The 20,162-nt window shown below is 42.1% G+C and overlaps 1 pseudogene; it reads left to right on the top strand.

The window, feature by feature from the left end:
- Positions 1–1,116: 1,116 nt before the first annotated feature.
- Positions 1,117–19,285, top strand: LOC105238622 (annotated as a pseudogene).
- Positions 19,286–20,162: the final 877 nt, after the last annotated feature.

The raw sequence follows: 20,162 nt of genomic DNA, 5'->3' as shown, positions 1-20,162 counted from the left end.
GTTTTGCTGATCCATTTCTGCTTGGAACTGAATTTCCTCCTTTTAAACTCTAGTTTTTACAGCAAAATTGTACCAGAAAGCTTACGTAACCTTTATTAAGCACAGTATTAGTCAGTAGGCACGATGCTTTACACACTCCAATCCTCACCTCAATTCTGCAAAACAGTTATTCTTTTTCCCAGTCTATACATGGTTGAACTGAAGCCTAGAGGAGTTGAATAATTTGTCTGATGTTACACAGTTATTAAAAGGCAAAGCCAGAATTTGAACCGAGGCCATATGATACAAAAATTGATCTTTCTTGGGTTACCCCTGCTTCCCACCTCACTGCCTCCCAGGAGTCCAGTAAGATGAAGTCCTTCTAGCTCACATTTTAAGAAGTATTCAGCAACCTCAAAGAAGATAAATCTTAGATTTTTTTATGTCAGAACTAAAAGGGCCCTGAGAGTTCATCTAGCCCCAAATGGCCTCCTTCTTCCCATATATAGATGAGAAAACTGAGGTCCAGAGAGAGGATCTGACATGGCAGGGCCATTTGAAGGGTTTGCTCCAGAGTTTGATTCAGTCTCCTTTCTTTCTGCTGTTTTCCTGGACGATTCCAGGCCACAGGGCAGCTCAGCAACCCAAGGGCATGTCAGGCCTCTCACTGGACAGATGAAACAGCCCCAGAGAGGAGAGGTGGTTTTCCCAAAGCCACACAGTGAGATGGCGGCAGAGGTGCTTGTTCAACCCAGGCTCTTGCTTCCTTAAATGAAGTATTGGCCACTGCTACAAGCTGCCAAGTGTCATTGGCCAGCAGGAAGTAATACCACTGACTTCAGGGGCAAAACGAGCTTTTGGAATCTGAGAATTTGCATAGGGACTGGCACATTAAAATATGTGGGAATGTTGGTTGATTGAACTGGAGAATCACTGAATTAGTGATATAAATAAGTGTGAGGGGAGGGCTCAGGCAATGGCAGTGCCATTTGTAAAAGTACAAAATCAGGCAGAAAGACACTGGAATTCAGGTGAGGATCTAAGTGATGCAGAAGTCACAAGGAGAGAGTGTGTGTGTGTGTGTGTGTGTGTGTGTGTGTGAGTGAATGGTAATTGTGTCAACTCTCAGACTTGACCATGAAAACTTGGCCAAAGAGACATTCTGAGACAAAGGGCCTCTGTGCCCAGCTGGCTCAGGCCCACGGAGGACAGCACAGAGGGCTGAGGAGCAGCCTGCTGCTCAGGCCTCCAACTGATACGCGATTGGGACCGTCTGCCAAGTGTGGGTACTTGGACATGCTTGGCCGGAGGAAGAATCAACCTGGACAGATGCCCAAACCGAAGAGGCCGGATCCAGCTGGCTTTCCAGGTCTCAAGTGCAAACTGATGGAAAGGGTCTCTGCATAGGCCACAGGGATGTGGAGGTGGGAGCAGGGGCCAAAACAACTACAAAAATGCTGGAAAGAAGTATATCAGAATCTTGACAATGGTCATCTCTGTGAGGTAGATTATAGGTGCTTTTACTGCTTATCTGCTGCCTCTGGGCTTTGTGCTTTTTCTACAATAAATTATTTTGCTCTGAAAAATCAAGAAATATGAAATAAGAAAAACAGACACTAGTTGCCTGTCTTTCTCATTAGACTGTGAGCTCCTAGAGGTCTTGAGTGCTCAAGGAATTATGTCTTACTAGTACTTTGATGTCCAGCATTCACACTGGAAGAGTACTGGAGCTCTGCAAATATTTGAGTGAATGATTTATATCGTCTTCTCTTCAAGCATTTAGGCTCTTATTCAGTGTCCACTTTCTTAACAGACTTGGCTATGTGCTTCCTAGGGTACAGTGGATTAGAAATGACAACCTATAAAATGAATGGAGGACCTACTAGAGGTTCCCATTCAGTGACAGCAAAACTAATTATTTTTAATAATTATTAATTATTACAATAATCGTAATTATTATCTTATGTAATAAGATACTTCATACCAATCTGCCATGCAACAAACATTGAGCAACTAGTATGTGTACAGTATTCCTTCACTTTCCCTGCCTGTAATATGAGGAGGTCAGAGGAAATAACCACTAAGAGTCACTCTGGCTTGAACCTTCTATGATGTTAAGAAGAAAAGTCTAAAACATTAAAGTAGGACTTTATTAACCATGTGACACTATTCTCCCAACGAGAAAGGCTCCTTATTTTGGGACATCTTAAATTGTGTCAGGTTTGATTTGTATCAATACTGTTCACCCAGAAAAAGAATTACCCAGAAGAAGTTCTTAGTTCTGTTCTAACCTCTCTTACCATAAAGTTCGAGATTAAAGTTGTACGACTGTTTCTACATACTTGTTAAATTCAATTAACATTTGTCAAATGGATTAATAAATGAATCGACCCATTTGTAAAGCTGAGAATCTTATGGCATAGGCAAAAGACAAGGTCATACATACATCCATTCATTCAATAGATGTTTTGGCAGTTAACTCTGTGTAAGATACTGGGACGCAATGATACATAAAATAGTTACAAAACTCACCAGTCTGGTGTTGTCTGGGGAAGACAGATATTACTCAAATTATACACAAATAATTTTATTAATTACAAACTGTAAAGGACTATGTCTCTTACGTTTGCTGTGCACTCTTTAGATTATAAAGGGCTTTTCACACACACCACTTCATGGGAAGCCATATAGTATAAAGGTTAAAAGTAAAGATTTCAGTGTTGTATAGGCCTGGTCTGAATCTGGCTTCCCCACTTACTTACAAACTGGGCTCTTGGACAATTTTCTAAGCTTTACTTTTCTCATCTTTTGAATGGGGGAAAATCACACATTCGTCACAGAGCTATTATGAGAATGCATGATATAATGCATGGGAAGCACTCAGCACAATGCTTAACATATGGTTCCTGAACAGTAGTTGTTAGTATGATTATACAATTTTTTGTTCTTCATAGCAATTTTCCCTGTATCTCCCTCTTATTCCAGAAGAAAGGCCGGGTCTGAAATCAGGGTTCACATCTCAGGTCCACCACTTACTAGATACAAAATGAAACTAATAGTACCTTTTCATAGCATTATCCATCAGAGTAAATGAAGCGAAATGTTTAGGGACCCACACAAAGGTCAAACACATAACAAATCTTTCGACTATGGTATTAATCCTTATTCTCCACTGGACAAACTGTGGTCGGGGAAGTGGTAATTATTCCAGTCTAACCACAGCAACATCAGATGGAAAGAAGCTCCTGGGGCCCCATCATCAGGAGTGGTAGGTGAGGTGGCAGCCACTAAGATGTCTTGGCCTGTCTAACACTGAGATCTTGGGAGAGACAGGGGAAGACTGTGGAAAGCAAACCCATCCCCTGGGCCTCATGGGGGGAGGTAGTTGAGCTGACAGAACCAGTTTAGTGTGGTCTTACTGGATGTGGGTTGAAGTGGGGTTTTCATGGGCAGAGATAAGGCCATAACCCTAGATATTGGGTAGTGGAATTTGAGAAATATTCATTCAGCTGTGCAGAGGAGATGAAATGAAGTCTACACCCAAGGCCTCTTCCATTTCGAGCTGCCAAATTGCCCTGTGACTCTGGGACACCCGTGGGACCAGGAAGTGGGAGTCAGCAACTCTGAGGCATAAAATCAGAAAGGCACTGAAAGTTTGGATGGAGTGCCAGATCCCAAAAAGAATGCCTCTTTGTCTGTATGCCCTCTATGCCGAAGCCAAACAAATTTATCAGCATCTCCTCAAAACTGCAAGGGAGAGTCTAAAAAGTTTAAGCAATAAAAAAGGGCAAATGGAAATTGATTATTTAATATCATCATTACTAATTCAAGAAGTATAAAATGGTATTACTAATCTCTTTACTTGGTGAGGTGATTTTATTATTTTATCTTACTAGACATAAATATGTATAAGGGCTTTGTTCCCCTAACCAAATTTTTTCTGTTTTTAAGAGAATGCCTCAAGCCTTTCAACCATACATTGCCATGGTGGTTTTTAGGACTTCACTCCCACAGAGGAGGGTAGGATGGAGCATTAATGTGTAAGTGGCTCAAATATTTGGTAGTCAAGCCAATTCACGTGGTAGGGCACAAATGGTAGAGTCTAGGCATCAGAGAGTGAAGGGGATTTCAGAAATATTAGAGTTATCCCATGATATTCCCTTATTGTTCCTGCAGTCTCGGTCAGCCTTAGCTGAGGCTTATAGTCTTTAAGAAAACACCAATCATTTCTATATTCTGCTTTTCTTCTTTACCCTATTGATGGATGGAAAAAGTGACTTAGGCTGGATTATGGTAATTTCAGCTTACTGCAGGAAAATTTTATGGAGACAAAGGAAAGGATAAAGGTAAATGCTGGAATTCAGGAATATACTAATTGACTAGAAAAAAGTCCTGACTTTTATATGATTGTTTTTACACGTATTATCATTTCATTTCTCTTCATTAGAATTTAAAAAAAAGTAGTCGATGGAGAAGAATGAACTGTCCACAAAAATAATAATGCCCATTTACTAAATAACAGGTATTCAGGGACACCTGGGTGGTTGGTTAAGCTGGCAGTTGGTTAAGTGTCTGCCATCGGCTCAGGTCTTGATCCCAGAGTCCTGCTCAGCAGGGAGACTGCTCCTCCCCCTGCTTGTGCTCTCTCTCTCTTTGTCAAGTAAATAAATAAAATCTTTAAATAACAGGTATTCAAAACTAAGCTCTTAGACACATTATCCCCATTAATCTTCCTAATAACTTCGTGAGATGATTCCCAATTTTGCAGAGGGGCCCCAGAAAGGATGGGTAATTTGCCCATAGCTATACACAGCTGGTGAGAGGCAGGGCTGAGATTGGATTTTAGGTCTGACTCCAGGACTATGTTCATTATTGCTGGACTACCCTGCTTTTTCTCCACCTTGGGATTTTTTGTATAACACTATACTTGAAACAGGAAAAAGTACTGTATAACCTCCAAATGTTGCTTTCCTCTAGAGCAGCTTGATACAAAGGAGAGTGGAGCAGACAGACCTGAGGCTAACTCCCATGACTCACTAGCTGCATAATTTGGGCAAGTCTTCACTTCTCTGGGCCTTGCTCTTAGATGGAGATGATAGTCATCAACTGCCGTGCTCATCAGACTGGGCTGCTGTAAGAGCCAAATAATATCATGAGAGGAGGGGGAGGTCTGAAGACAAGGTCTACAGGCAAGGGTGTTTTTGCCTGAGAAAGCTTTTATTCTATAAATAGAATCCATTGATTGTCCCCTGGAGTAACTTCCCATCTTCTCTGTCCTGGCTACTGTTATGAATCTCATTTTCATGTTTATTAAAGGAGAGAATTACAAACTGGAATGAGCATTTAAAATCTCATTTAAATCCACTCTGGAATATTGTTTCCAAAGGAGAAAGAATTGAAGACTGAGTGACTCATGGCTCTGGGGGCAGTCTGCACAGCCACCCCTTTCCTCTCAATTCGATTTCTTGTGTGTGGCTTCTCACGTCTCATCCTGCTGAGGTTCATTAGGTTTCCCTTGGTTATCTAGAAGGGCTCTTGGGTACAAATGAGGCTCAGTAAGGCGGCGGGCGGGGGGATTGGGTTGGACTACACAACAGGATCTGGCAGAGCCAAGATTCAAAGCTTGGTCTTCTGCTTATGGGTTCAGGGCTCTTTCCCTTGGGTCCACTCCCTTTCCCCAAAGTCTTCTCTGGCTGCTCTAGCCTCACATGAAGTCTTCGGGGAAGTAAGCATACTTTTTGAACTACAGACAGTTCCTAATGCAGTATCAGGCATGAAAGCCCTTAGCACTTAGCACTGCTAAGAGATGGCTGAATCAGGAGCTGTGCTTCTTCTGTGCAATTTAACACCTATTTATTGAACATTTCTTCTATGCTAGGCCTTGGCCTAGATGCTAGGAATATAAAGATGTCCCTGCGCTTCAGAAGCTTAAAAACTATTCAAAGAGACTGAAATAAACCTTCTTGCAACCTAGCGTGACCCAGGGAAGTAGAGAGAGCTATGGAATCATGGAAGAAGGATCCTCTCTAAGCATGAATAATGACAGCCCCTTGTATTTTATGTTGGCAGTTTACAAAGTGCTTTTTACAGCTCTTTCCCATTTGACTTTCATGGGATCCCTATGAGGTAGGAATAATTGTCCACATTTTCTGATGAGGCAACTGAGGCTCAGAGAATTAAAGTGACAGGCAGAGTCATAACAAGTAAGCTAGGCAGCAGCACGGAGTAATGGAAGGACCACTGACTTGGAAGTCAGGAGACTTGGCTTCTATGTCTGTCATTTGTGACTATGCGATCTTGGGTAATTTTCCTTCTCTGGGGCTTAGTTTCCTCATCTATAAGATAATGTACTTAGACTAGAAATGTTCTGTGAGTCTCAGGATAAACAGGGCCTTGTTTTGTAAAGCTGCAGAACAGTATTTAACTATCTCTTGAAAATCAAAGGCAGAATGGTGTAAGGAGAAGGAATCAGACAGACATGGATTAAAATCCCAGTTTAGTTTCTTATTAGCCATGTGAGCCTAGGCATGTCACGCCACCTCCCTATGACTCAGAATCCTAATTTGTAGAGATAATATCCATTTTGCAGAGTTCCTCTGAGGCTTGAATAAGGTAATGTGTCCAGCATAGCACCTGGCACATAGTAGGTGTATAAGAAAGTACCAAAGATTGGTGAGACTAAGTACTGGGTCTCTCTGGCTGCTCTTTGAGTATTTAAGTCTAGAGATTCTGTGTTCTCTGATCCCAGGTCTCCAGACCAGCGAAGATGCCAAGCCTTATGCCCTTTCAACCAGGTTTAAGCCATTCAGCAATAAGAATGAGACCTTGGTGGTTCAGTTTTCAGTAAAACATGAGCAAGGCATCGATTGTGGTAGCGGGTGTGTGAAACTCTTTCCTGACACCCTGACCCAGGAGGACGTGCATTCAGAATCAGACTATTACATCAAGCTTATGAGCTCTCTGACAGTGGTCACTGTAAGCCCCGTAAGGTCTTAATGAGAGCCACTGTAACTGTTGAAGACACTCCGACTGACCTGAAACAGGAAATTTCTAACCACCTTCCTATGCAGTAAGACTCTTCAACAACCTGAAAAAAGCAACTTTAAACCTAAGTGTTAGTTAAGTAAACCAGAGAGGTAGACAGCCACATGGTGTTCACAAGGCCGCAGTACAGAAACACATTCCCCGGTTCTCAAAAGGGGAGAAAGAAACCATAAACTGTGTAGACACTCTCAAATGGACTTTCTACAATAGGCTTTGTGCTCTGAAGGAGGTTCCTGCCCTCGATGAGAGAAGGCACAGAGGTCAGGGAAATCACCTTTATCCAGCATTGATAATGAGTCCAGAGTATTGCATCTATAACCTCAATATGTCACTAGGCCTCCTTGGGGCAGTCTAGCTCTTGCTTCACTCCAACCTTGAACGGTGGTTGAGATTAAAAAACTAACAAACAACAAAAACTAACCCAACTCCCAAAGCACTGATGAATAATGTGAATTTTACGCTATGTTTTTATACAAAGTCAGAGAAAGTGTTGCACCACATGTCATACAACAAAATTTCTTTAAAATTCTCCTTAAACATTTCTTTTTTTCCCCAGGGAGTTTCAGATCTCTTGCTTTAAGCCCTTGCTAAAATCCTCTTCAACCTCTTTCCCTTTTTCTGTCTGCCTCCCCTCCCCCCAACTCCTTCTCTCTCATCTTTCAATCTCCTCCATGCATTGAATGATATAGCACTTTGGGGGCCTAAATGCCTAAATGCCCCCAGAGTGCTATATCGGTGCCTATCTCTATTTTCTTCGGAATCCACCCTCCTCACAAGGAGTTTATATGTGTGTATGTATGAGGTGGTTGTAGTAGGGAAATTGAAAATAATTTTTCAAATGTGATTTTTTTTCATATGATATTATTTGTTCAATGCTCAAACAACCAAACCAGTTTCAGTTGTTAGCTCCATTTTACAGATAAGGAAACAGAGGCAAGAAACTTGCCCAAGGTGAGTAAGTGGGAAGCCAGAATTTGAACCCAGTCCAACTGGCTTAAAGCCTGTGCTTTTTTCTATTCTACATTTTTGTCTTCTATTTGGTGGGGACATAGGCATGTGAATTGTTTTTTAAAAGGCGGAATGCAAGACATACTTTAAAAAAAGATATTGGTGAGGAGCTATGAGACCAGAGATGGCATGACTCAGTCCAACTGGGGGCTTTTTGGAGGGGGTATGAATTGTTCTTTGAAGAATGAGTTAGATTTTAATAGGCAGAGGAGGTGAAGGGAATATAATAAGGACAGAGGAAGCTGTGTGAAACCTCAGAGGCATGAAATTGAAATGCAAGTAGAAAAATGATGAGACCAGTGTGGCTAGAGCATGTCGTGTGTGTGTGTGTGTGTGTGTGTGTGTGTGTGTGTGTGTGTGTGTGTTTAGAATAGTCAGAGAGCAATAACATGGGGAATGAGGTTGAAAAACTAGGTTATAACCTATTCTCGGACCTTTGTCACAATGAGCTCTCCAGGCTCAGAGCCATTGATCAACAATTGCCTCTTAAGTTTTCACAAAGCAGAAAGAACCCCAGGCTCTGTTTCTCCCTAAGTTTGGGCTGCATCCCAGCAATGCTACTTATTAGCTCTTTGACCTTGGGCGAGTTACTTAACTTTTCTGAGCCACAACTTTCCCAGCTAAAAGTGGAGATAGTAACAGCTGCTTGTCGTGAGAACTAAATGATATGGTATAAGGTACCTGGCACAGGAGGGGCTTTCTGGTTGGGTTTGGTCAATGGAAGCCTTGGCAGGAGATCAGATGCAGGGAAACGAGCTGTGTCTCTCAACTGAAAGTCACAGCTTCCCTCCTGGCCATCCTCCCCACAGGACTTTTTTTTTTTTTTTCCAGGCTCTGGTGGTAACTACTCTTGCTCCTTGCAAGAATAGGGGTAGGAATAGCCCCACTGTTGTTAGCTCACAGCACTGCACTATTCCATATGTCCTCTCAATGTCCTGCCCCCTTCTTTGTAAATAGTTCCTTTATTAAATTCCCCTCAAGTAATCCTAAATTTGAGTATGCTATTTATTTCTTGCTGGGACCCTGATTAATACATAGGTTGTGTCTGTCTTAGCCTCGGACCAGGCAAACTTCTTAAAAATGATATAAAATCATGCATTAGGGTTTAATTTCTAGGCCCTGACATCTGTGGCTTTGGCAACAACAAAATACAGGTCATCCTTTGCTACCAAGGGAAATACGATGAGAACAAAAAGGCCATCAAATGTAGGGTGAGTATGTGGGCTTGTCCTCAGCCTGGGGGAGAAGGATAAGCATTTTATATATGTTATCTCACTTAATCCTTACAAAAACCCTATAAATTAAATACTTTCAGAAAATAGATATAGACATGTGCTATAAATTATAGAAGTTCACATAGGAGCAATTTCTAAAAGTCAGATAAGGTCCCCTCTTGAAAGAATGTTTGGCATGGTCTAGTTGCCCACTGCTAGACATTGAAGAGATGGGGGAGGTAGGGAGTGCTGGCCTTAAATATGGGTGGTGTTTATATCTTAGTAACATCGGGTTAGAGAGATCTAGGTTGGTTGGAGGATAGTAGCTGGATTTTATTGACAACTCAATCGGCATTCAACAAATGCCAACTCTGTGCTGGGCCTTGGGCTGGGGATAGAGTGAGCCAGACATGGCCTCTAACCTCACAGAACTCACAGTCCAGTGAAGGTATGAATCAAAAAAAGGAGAGGGGGCACCTGGGTGGCACAGCGGTTAAGCGTCTGCCTTCGGCTCAGGGCGTGATCCCGGCGTTATGGGATCGAGCCCCACATCAGGCTCTTCCTCTATGAGCCTGCTTCTTCCTCTCCCACTCCCCCTGCTTGTGTTCCCTCTCCCTGGCTGTCTCTATCTCTGTCGAATAAATAAATAAAAAATCTTTAAAAAAAAAAAAAGGAGAGGACTACCTAGTATGTTGAGGGTCTGGGGAGGCACAGAAGCCCCCTACATAACCTGGAGGCTTAGGGAATGCTTCTTAGAGGACTCCCCTGTGCTGAGTTTTAAAAGATGAGCATGAATTGGTTTTGTGAAAGAGTGACAATTTTAGGGAGGATTTAATTTCTGGGAGAGGTAATCGCATGAGAAAAGTCAAGAAGAGCTGAGAAATTTGCATGAAATTTGGCACAACTAGAGTACCAGAGAGGGGCAGGAACAGGGTCTAGAAAAGCCCATAGGACTTGGATCATTGGAGAACTCGTGTTCAGGCTCAAGGCCTTTGTTAGCAGGACTGTACATGCAGAGGCTCCCTGAGGTCCTCCTCTGGGGTAGGCCTTGTGTTGGAAGCTCCAGACACAACAAATGAGTCAGACATGACCTCTCCCATTGAGAAGCTTACAATCTAGGGGGACAGAGAGAAAAACAGACAAGATCAGAGAATGACCAGAGCTGTGATAGAAGAAGGGTGGGGGCTAGGAGAGACCAAAGGAGTGTGTACTTAGGAGAATGAGATCTAGAGTCTCTATTGGGTTAACCACAGAAATGGGATGAGGGGTATGGTGAAGTATGTTTGTGTATATGGGGGGGGGGTGGCATTCAGGAACTGTTTTCAGTGGTGCCTATAATGCTTGAGGTCCAAAGATGTCCAATAGGGGTTGAAATATTCCCCATCCCCTTTCTAGATCAAAGACATTTACACTCTGATCATTTGCCCCAATGCTACTTATGAGGTCAAAATCAACAACTAGCAAGTGGCAGCTGGGGGTCTGGAGGATGACTGGAACTTCCTGCCTCCCAGGAAGATAAAAGACCTCTACGCCTGGAAACCAAGGAAATGGGATGAATGTCTGCAAACAGAAGGATAAGAAACCTGAGATTAGACAGTGTTTGGGAAACAAGTGGAGATGTCAGCTATGGGGATGGGAAAAGAAGGCTGGGAATAGAAGCAAAAACTGGGGCATTAATCCCTCAAGGAGGTGTCCAGCTAAATATTGGTATCCAAAGAGGTGTGGAGGAAAGAGGGAAGTAACTCACATTTGTTGAGATATTATTGATCCTTCTGGCAGCCTCTGTGAACAGTGTGCTCTGATCTCTGTTATGAATAAGAAAACTGACACTTAGAAAATGAAGTGACTTGGCAAATACATATACGTTAGCACCAGGATTTGAACCTGGATCTCTGACTCCAGAGTTATTGATATGGGGAGTGTATGGAGTATATTCACTGACTTATTATCATACACTGGGAGGCTCTACTGGTTATAGCTATGGAAAGGACAATCCAGGGATTGAGAATCCTCCTGGGATTCAGAATCTAGCGTGGGATGCAGGTAAATACACAGATGAAGATCATACCATGTAATTAGTGCTGACAGTCAGGGAAGCCCAAATCCTGTGGAGCCCAAAAGAGGCTCCTAATGAGTGCCTGGGTGGCTCAGTTGGTTAAGCATCTGCCTTTGGCTCTGGTCATGATCCCAGGGTCCTGGGATTGAATCCCACATTGAGCTCCTTGCTCCACAGGAAATCTGCTTTTCCCTCTGCCGCTCTCTCTCTCTCTCTCTCTCTCTCTCTCTGTCTCACATGAATAAATAAATAAAATCTTTAAAAAAAAAAAAAAAGAGAGACTCCTAACCTAGCCTGTGTTAGGATGCAGGTGGTGGTCTAGGAAGGAGGAGGCAATGCTTGAGTGACTGGGGTTAACCTAGAAACATAGACTCTCGAGTTAGATAGATACGGGTTTGAATTTGAGTTCCACCCTTTACTACCTGTGAGACTCTAACCTACTTGCAGTTAGATTTTGGGCAAGGAACATAATTGCTGTGAAAGTCAATTTCACAAACAGGAATTGCTATAATACCCATGGGTGAAGGTTGTTGTGAAGATTAAATGAGCTAACATACATAACACAGTGACTAGTATATAATAAGGCCTTAATATGTGGGATTTATATGTTAATAATGTACTGAATTTCAAACACTGAAGGGTTTGGAGGGCAAGGGTTGGAGGGAAGATATTCCAGACCCAGAGAACAGCAGGAGCAAAGGCACAACAGTTAAGTGGAAAGCAACATGGTTGTGTAAAGAACTGAAAGCATCAGTTTAGTATTTGGGGAGCATCAAGTTTGAGGTGGAGATGGTGGGAGATGAGGTTGGGAAGGTCTGTTGGAGCCAGGCCATGGAGGGCCTCACTTATTTTGTTGCTACTCCACAGGTCAGAGCAGATTCATCCTCATGCAGAGGAGATGTTTGGGGTTAAGCAAGGAGCAAAATAGGACCGAGCAGCTGGAATCCCTAAGAAGTCCCTAAGAAGAAGCCTACAGAGAGGTGGGCAGAGGCCCAGCCACATGTAGGGTGATTTAGCAAAGGGCTCCAGTTCCATGGGAGGGAAGTGTAGTCAGGGAATTAAGACAGATGATTAGACTGTGTCTGTGCCTTCAGCACAAACAAGAAAAATAGGGTCTAGGTGTCTTCCAGGCCCAGCAGGCAGGCTCAGAGCAACTCTCACTCTTGTTGAGGACCATGCACCTGATGTAGTCAGGATTGGCTCAAGCCCTGGGAGAGAGGAGAGAGTTTACAGGTCTCTATGTTCCCCACTGAGTAGAACTGGAGAACATGGAAAGTAGTTAGATAGTCAGGGATCTAACAAGACTATAGTCCCCATGACGGGATGCTGACTGTCACATGTCAGGAATCAAAAGGCAGCTGAGACAGTTCAGGAACTAGAGAACTCTCCCAGTTGCAATGCTACTGAATGACTTTGAGTCTATAGGCTTGGCATCAAAGCTTTCAGTCAGTCTGGGAAAATGGTCAGCACCTAGGAGAACTGCTAGGTAGATAGAGCAAAACATTGGAGACTCCACAGCAGAAGACATATGAAAATCAGAAGACATATGAAAATAGGCTGTTTGTGACCTGGAGATTTGTCTTGGTAAATAGAAGGGGCCTGGAGTAAAGCGAGGACTGTACCAGGTCTGGGAGAAACCTGGGTACAAAGCAGATCACCAAGAGAGGTCTTCAGGAAGAGGGATACAGGCTAGAAGACTTGTTATGACAATAAAGGCACATGATAGAGGGAGGGAGAGGGTCTGACACAAGGGAAATTCCCGTCTTATTTGAGCTTGAAGTGTTCAAGGTCAAAGTGACAGTGAACTTGAGGAGGAGCTAGAGTTGCGTAAAGGCTTTTTCTCTCCTATATTAGGTTTGTTTACAGAATCTTGAGCAGGACTTTCATGGGGGTAAGGACAGGTGGGTAGCAGGGTTAAGGAGCCATGTCTAGCCTGACTATATGGACTGCAGTTTCATTCCAGCCCACTCACCTGTCCTCAAGGAGGAACATTTTGTTTTAGGACTGGGAGGACTTTGAATACATCCCAGACAGAAACTTCAAGAAGCCAGACAACTGTAATGAGGATAATAGATGAGGAGTGTGAAGGACCTCTGATACCAAACCTGAAGTATAAGGTGAGGAGGGCCTCTTCTTGCAGTGGGTATAAGAAATAAGACAGAAGAGATGTAAAGTTTAATTTATAGAAAAGAAACTCCAAGATCCTACTGTCTTCTCACCACGTCCCACCACCCACTGCCTATAAGACTGTAGCCTCATCTGGGCCCTGCTTTCAGGGCTGTGCCTACCTGGCAGAGGGTGGTCTGGTAAAGGTCAATGCTGGGAGGGGGAGGTCCAGGCAGCTCTAGACAAGGGGTTTGTCCAGAGTGGTGGAAAGCAGCCAAAGGAACATGGTCAAAACAGGAAATGGGTTTGGGGTCAGGAACGGAAATCTTAGCACTGATCCTAAAAGGGAAAAGTGGGACATGAATGAGTCAAAAGTATTGAGGGTGGGGATGGGGAACTTCTCCTTAAGGGTTAGCTCCTGACCTCGTATCAAAAGTGAGAAGAAACTAAAGGAATCAGCTATCAAATGGTCCAGAAATAAAACTAACACAAGCATGGGGCGCCTGGGTAGTGCAGTCGTTAAGCGTCTGCCTTCAGCTCAGGGCGTGATCCCAGTGTTCCGGGATCGAGCCCCACATCGGGCTCCTCCGCTGGGAGCCTGCTTCTTCCTCTCCCACTCCCCCTGCTTGTGTTCCCTCTCTCGCTGGCTGTCTCTCTGTCACATAAATAAAAATAAAATCTTTAAAAAAATAAAAAAAAAACACAAAAAAACTAACACAAGCATGATTTTATTTGGCCACAGTTTCCTGTGTTACATATCAGGAAGAGAATGGCCCGAAGTGCCAAAGTCCTTAAATGGTGTTCCCTGTGAAGCTACATTTTCTTAACTTCGTGAACTAACTTTGGCACAGAGATGGGACCAGGCTCAGAATGGGTATCTGTTACCTTGTTCAGCTCCCTCTAGGTGGAAAGGAGAACTTGGAAGAGTCTTACGCATTAGCTCAAAAAAAAAAAAAAAAAAAAAAAAAGAGAGAGAGAAAGAAGCTACAGGAATCCTGCTCTGGTATGCAAATGTCCTTATAAATTGATTGGTCTTTCTGATTATATGAGAAGAATGAGAAAATACTAATTCTGTGTTCACTCCTTGGTTCTTTGTTTAGGGATAATGGAAACCTCAGATCATGGACAATCCCAATTACCAGGGGGAGTGGATTCATCCAGAAATAGACAACCCTAAATGTAAGCCTGACCCCACCATTTGTTACTATTAGAACATCAGTGTTCTTGGCCTGGACCTTTGGCAGGTAAAGTTCTCTGGGCTCAGAGCCACTGATCAATAGTCCCTCTAAAGTTTTCATAAAGTTGAGCTGCAGGCTAGAAATCACAAGACTTGAATGAGTCTTGATCTTTCTAAGCCTCAAACTGCTCATCTTTAAAATGGGACTAATAACTTGTCCTCCATAACTGCAATAGCTAAAATGTAGTGAGTGCCTACCATGTACCAAGTACCACATTAGAGACTTTGCAAATACTACTTAATTCTCACTATGAAATCTTCTATTTCCAAATGTGAAAACTGAGGTTCAGAAATGATAAATAATTTGCCTGGAGACATATTTGGTGAACAGAAAAGCTGAGATTTGAGTGTAGGTCTTCTAAAGCCAGATTCAGGCTTCCAGTACTGTACACTGCCCTGTTGGTCCTGCATGATTCTTGGGGGTGATTTTGGGCAAAGAGAATCATCAGAGATGTGATAAAATTAAAAAAATTTTTTAAAATAAATAAATAAAAATAAATCCCCAGACAAATGTCAGATGTGATTGGCCCAGCCACGATGGCAATTCTTCTTAAAAAAATTTTTTTTTTAGTTATTGTTTTTAGAGAGAGCAAGAGAGAGTAGGAGGAAGGGCAGAGGGAGAAGAAGAGCAAGAATCTCAAACAGACTCTCTGCTGAGTGTGGAACCTGAAGCAAGGTTCCATCTCATGACCCTGAGATGATGACCTAAGCCAAAATCAAGAGTCAGATGCTCAACTGACTGAGCCACCCAGGGGCCTCATGATGGCAATTCTTGACCTAGCCTTTCTTTCTCTTCCAGTCATCTTTCCTGGCTCTGGTTGGAAGGGAAAGAGGTGGGCTCAGATACTCAGGCCTTCATAGAGTTGTTCTCTCTCTCTCTCTCTTCCCTGAGACCTTTACTGAAGATGGGGAGGTTTCTTTCCCAACTTAGGAGAAAAGAGAGCACCTCAATTGAATGCCAGCCCTAGAATGAAGGCTTTAGCCCAGGAGGCTTCTGAAAGACTACAATCTATACAAAAAACAAAAACAAAAACAAAAACCTGCAATCTACATAGTCTTGGAATTCCCCTGGAGAGGAAGGAAATTCACTTTTGTTAAACACAGGTCTGGAATCAATGCTTTACCTGTATCACCTCCCTTAATCCTCATAACTCTATAAAATAAGTACTATTGTCTCTTATTATCCCATTTTACATTTGACAGAATTGAAACTCAGAAATGTCAAGTGATGCACCCAAGAGCACACAGCTAGTGCATGGTAGAGACAGGAATCAAACAAAGGTCTATCAGCCTTTGTTGACTACGCCTACTGTACAATAGAGCCTCTAGAAAATTAGCTACTCGTCTTTGAGTATATCCTGGAAGGTTCCATAGCCAGGGAAACCTGTCTCTGACCAGCCAGGGAAATCAGTCTACAGTACAGGGCTGCCAAATGGCTCTTGGACAGACAACCCCTGTATGAAGCTTTCTTGGTTTATTTATTTTTCACTTTCTTGGTTTCCTGGATCAGTGAGACCAGCATAGAAGGGCAAGGAGATGATGTATATAAATTATCTCATGCAGGGGTTCAGGAGAGGAGGAGGAGAGGGAGGGGAGGAAGCAAGGGAGGGAGGAGCGCTTGTCCTTCTTTCCTTCCTTACCTATCTGAAGACTGTGGAAGTTCAATGCACAAGTTTCCATTGTTACCTCTTTTTTTCCAGTTGTCTCTTTTTAATAAATAATAAGAACTTTCTATATCTTGTGTAAATATGTGGTCGTGTTAATATGCCTACTCTGATAGTTTCCTTAAAATGCACTGTGGTTTTTTTCACTGATAACATTAAGGTATACATTTAAAACTATACTTTTGTTAAAAATTTTGTACAAAATTTTTAAATGATTTGACACTAATTGTTTTGAGTTGTATCAACTTCTCCAAGCAGGCAAACCTTTGAGAATTTAAAACACGCTCTAGGAATGCTTCTCACACTGTAATGTGCATATGAATCACTGGAGGATCTTATTAAAATGCAGATTCTGATCCAGCAGGTCTGGGATAAAGCCTGAGAGACTACATTTCTAAAACTCCAGCATTATCTCTTTAGATTGTTGTTTTTGTTCTGACACAGTTCTACATCATGCTTACATTATCCTTGCAGGCATCCCTTCCTTTTAGGTTCTAATCAGGTCTGATACTCCCATGTCTTACTTCACCCAACATACTTAACCAACTGGATACATCCAGTTTAACACTGGGTCCCTGCACCTTATTGGAAAAGCCTGGTGACTCTCAGCATGGAGATAGGTGGGAATTCTCTCACCTGTCCTGTCCCAACTGGGGTTTCCAGCCTTCAGATGCTCTGTCGTCCTGGTGGGACCTAGCCTAGAAAGCTGGTCAACTTTCCTGCCTGGTCCCTGACACTTTCACCTTCTATTCTGCTGCCTCCGTACACAATCCCCTTGCTTTTGTTGTTGTTGTTGTTGTTGTTGTTGTTGTTGTTGTTGTTGTTGTTTAAGCAGAAGTTTTTGCATAGTTTCATCAGGACAGAGGCTGGGAGGAGATGGCCACAAAGAGAAAATTCTTTCTCTTGGGCACCTGGGTGGCTCAGTTGGTTGTCTGCCTTCATCTCAGGGAATGATCCCAGGGTCCTGGCATTGAGCCCCTGCATTGGGCTCCCTGCTCAGTGGGGAGTCTGCTTCTTCCTCTATGCCTCCCTCCCTGCTTGTGATCTCGCTCTCCGTCTAATAAATAAATAAAATCTTTAAAAAAAAGAAAAGAAAAGAAAAGAAAAGAAAACTCTTTCTCTTACTTTTGGGACCCCTTATTATCTTTGAAGGAATAATGATACAAAAGGCAATGAGTATAGCTTAGCCACAATGCAAAGCATGTTGATATTCCTTAAGTCATATGGTCTGTGGAGGCTGGAGGACTTACCATCTCCCTTTTACTGATGAGCAAGCAGAGGGCTCAGAGAGGTGACTTGACTTGTCAAGATGCTATAGCCAATAAAGTGCCCAAACCTACACTCTTTCTGTTTTATGATTCAAGTGGGATATGGCACAGGAAACAGGTAACTTTCAGTGAGCTAACTTTTCAGACTTTACAGTCTAACCAGGTCCTTTCTCATGCATTCTTTTCTTCTGAGAACTGTATGAAGGAAGCAGGTAAGGTCTATTTTCTTCCATTTATCAAATGAAAACATGGAGGCACAGAGAAGATGTGTGTAGACCAAGATCACTCCACTGGTAAGTTTTAGGAAGCAAAACTGGCCCTCGTGTCCTAGAATGCAGAACCATGAGTTTAGTGTGAGGGGGTTGGGAATAAAGGGACACTGAAGAGAATAGGGAAGATTAGGAACATTTTTTGTGGGAGTAAAATGGAAGAGCCAATAAATGAGCTGTTCTCTAACCAAGACTGCTGATAACTCAAAAGAGGAAAAAAAATCCCAAGGTAAAAAAATCTCTTAAAATTGTACAAGGAATTATTAAAACCAACTAAAAAATGACTCAGAGCAAAATAACAATCTCTATTCAAAGCAGCTATTTTGTCATTTATTCTGTTGGAGACAGGGTTGGCGGTATGATATAAGCCAAATAAAAGTCTTCTCATTAAAATAAAACAAAACAAAACTTTTTTCAAACCTTGGAGGAGGACACATAACTCATGTTGCAAACCTTGTTTTGGTCACACAACTGCTCCCACGCAATTAACTAACATACTGCTAAAGTAAAGAAATACAGAATGACCCTCCTTTTGCTCCTTCTGAAACAGATCCAGATATTGAAAAGTTATGATAATTATTGCCATTTATTGAGTGACTATTATCTGCCGGACACTGTGCTTTACATATATTATTTCTAATTCTTATGACAACACTGCAAGGGAGTTATTTTTAATATTTTACTTATGAGGGAAGAGGCTCAGGGGAGTTGAGTAATTTGCCCAAAGTCATTCGGCTAGTATGTGGTTTAGCTGGTCTGTCTGACTCCATGACTTGTGTTCACTGTATTCTGTTCCTTTATCATAAATCAACAAACACTGGACTTATATATGCCATTGACTTATTTCATCTTTTCCTTTAATTGTAAATACTAAATATGTTATTTTAAGAAAATAAAGAAATATGGTAGAGAATCTAAATTCTGCTCACACTTCTTGTCAAACCTTTTTCTTATGTACTCTTAGTTTTTCTGATTATGTTAAGGAGAGAATCTTAAAAAGGGCCTCTCTAAGTGGCATCAAATGTAGGTGCCCTCAATCTGAGCTGGGGCAAGAACCACTGGGCAGCAATTTGGAGCTTAGCAGAGTGATGGAAATTTTTTCATAATAGTGGTCAGAGGTTTGAGGAACACAAATCTTGGTAAATAGAAAACTAACTTCCTTCTAGAGTGGATCAGCTAAGGTGATACAACATTCTGGACCCTCTGTATTATTAATCACCTTTGTATTCCCTCATTCTGACTCAATTATTGATTAAAATCTCTGGGCCCACGGCCTTTGGATTTGCACTTAGCAAGGCCCCCAAGTGAATTTTTAAGCCCTTCAACCTTATTCTAATCCCACTGTTTGCATTTCAACAGACAAAATCAGGTAGCATCTTTGACAATTTCCTTCTTACAAATGATGAAGAGTTTGCTGAAAAGGTTGGAAATAAGACCTGAAATAAGAAAAGTAATGTACTCTTCCACCCTGAATTCTAGATGTCTGACTCCTCAGTTGTACAGCGTTCTTTGCATTTGCAAAAGCAGCCTAATAGTCATTATTTCATTTGCTGGTCACTTGTTCCTGAGAGGAGGAGAAGGAAAGAACTCACATTCATTAGATATCAAGTACTTTGTACTTGAGCACTTTCCAAAAGTTATCCCACTTAGCCCTCAAAATCACCTAACAAAGCAGATATTATTCCCATTTTTCAGATCTAGGAACTGAGATTCAGAGAGTATATATAAACTGCCCAAGGTCACGCACAGCCTTAAACTTATTGGATTAGAACTCACACTCCTGTGTCATGCTCCCTGCTCACGTGTGGTGATCTAGAAGGTGGCTACTGAGCCCATTTTTGATGCATGGCTTGGAGAAAGAAGGAAGGTGTTAGTGTTGTTCACCAGCTTTCCTGCTCTCCTAGAACTGTTTTGTGGGTGGAGTAATAATTGGGACAATGGCTTCACGACTCCCTGGTTCTGCAGGAAGGTCCATTCGAGCAGGTTTGTGGCCAGTGGCAGGTCTGATTACCCAGTAGGCATATTAAGCTCATGCTTAGAATACCAGCAAAGCACAAGCACCCAAAAAAAACCTTTTTGAGAGAACTTTTGTACTTAATATTCCAAAAGAAGCATTGAAGTAGTCATCACGGAAAAATAAAAATCTATTAAGCCTTTTTATACTTTTTAGTTTGGTTTTGTTTTGTTTTTACTTTGGAGTTATCATCTAGCATTGTTTTGTTGAGGCAATATTACATATCGGTTAAAAGCATGAATTTTATTTTATTTTTTTAAAGAAAAAAATTCTTTATTGAAAAATAAAAGGAAACTAACGCTA

This window comes from Ailuropoda melanoleuca, chromosome 2 (genome assembly GCF_002007445.2).
Source record: "Ailuropoda melanoleuca isolate Jingjing chromosome 2, ASM200744v2, whole genome shotgun sequence".
NCBI lineage: Eukaryota > Metazoa > Chordata > Mammalia > Carnivora > Ursidae > Ailuropoda > Ailuropoda melanoleuca.
Note: the sequence above shows the minus strand (reverse complement) of the source record. Positions and strands in the feature narration are given on the sequence as shown.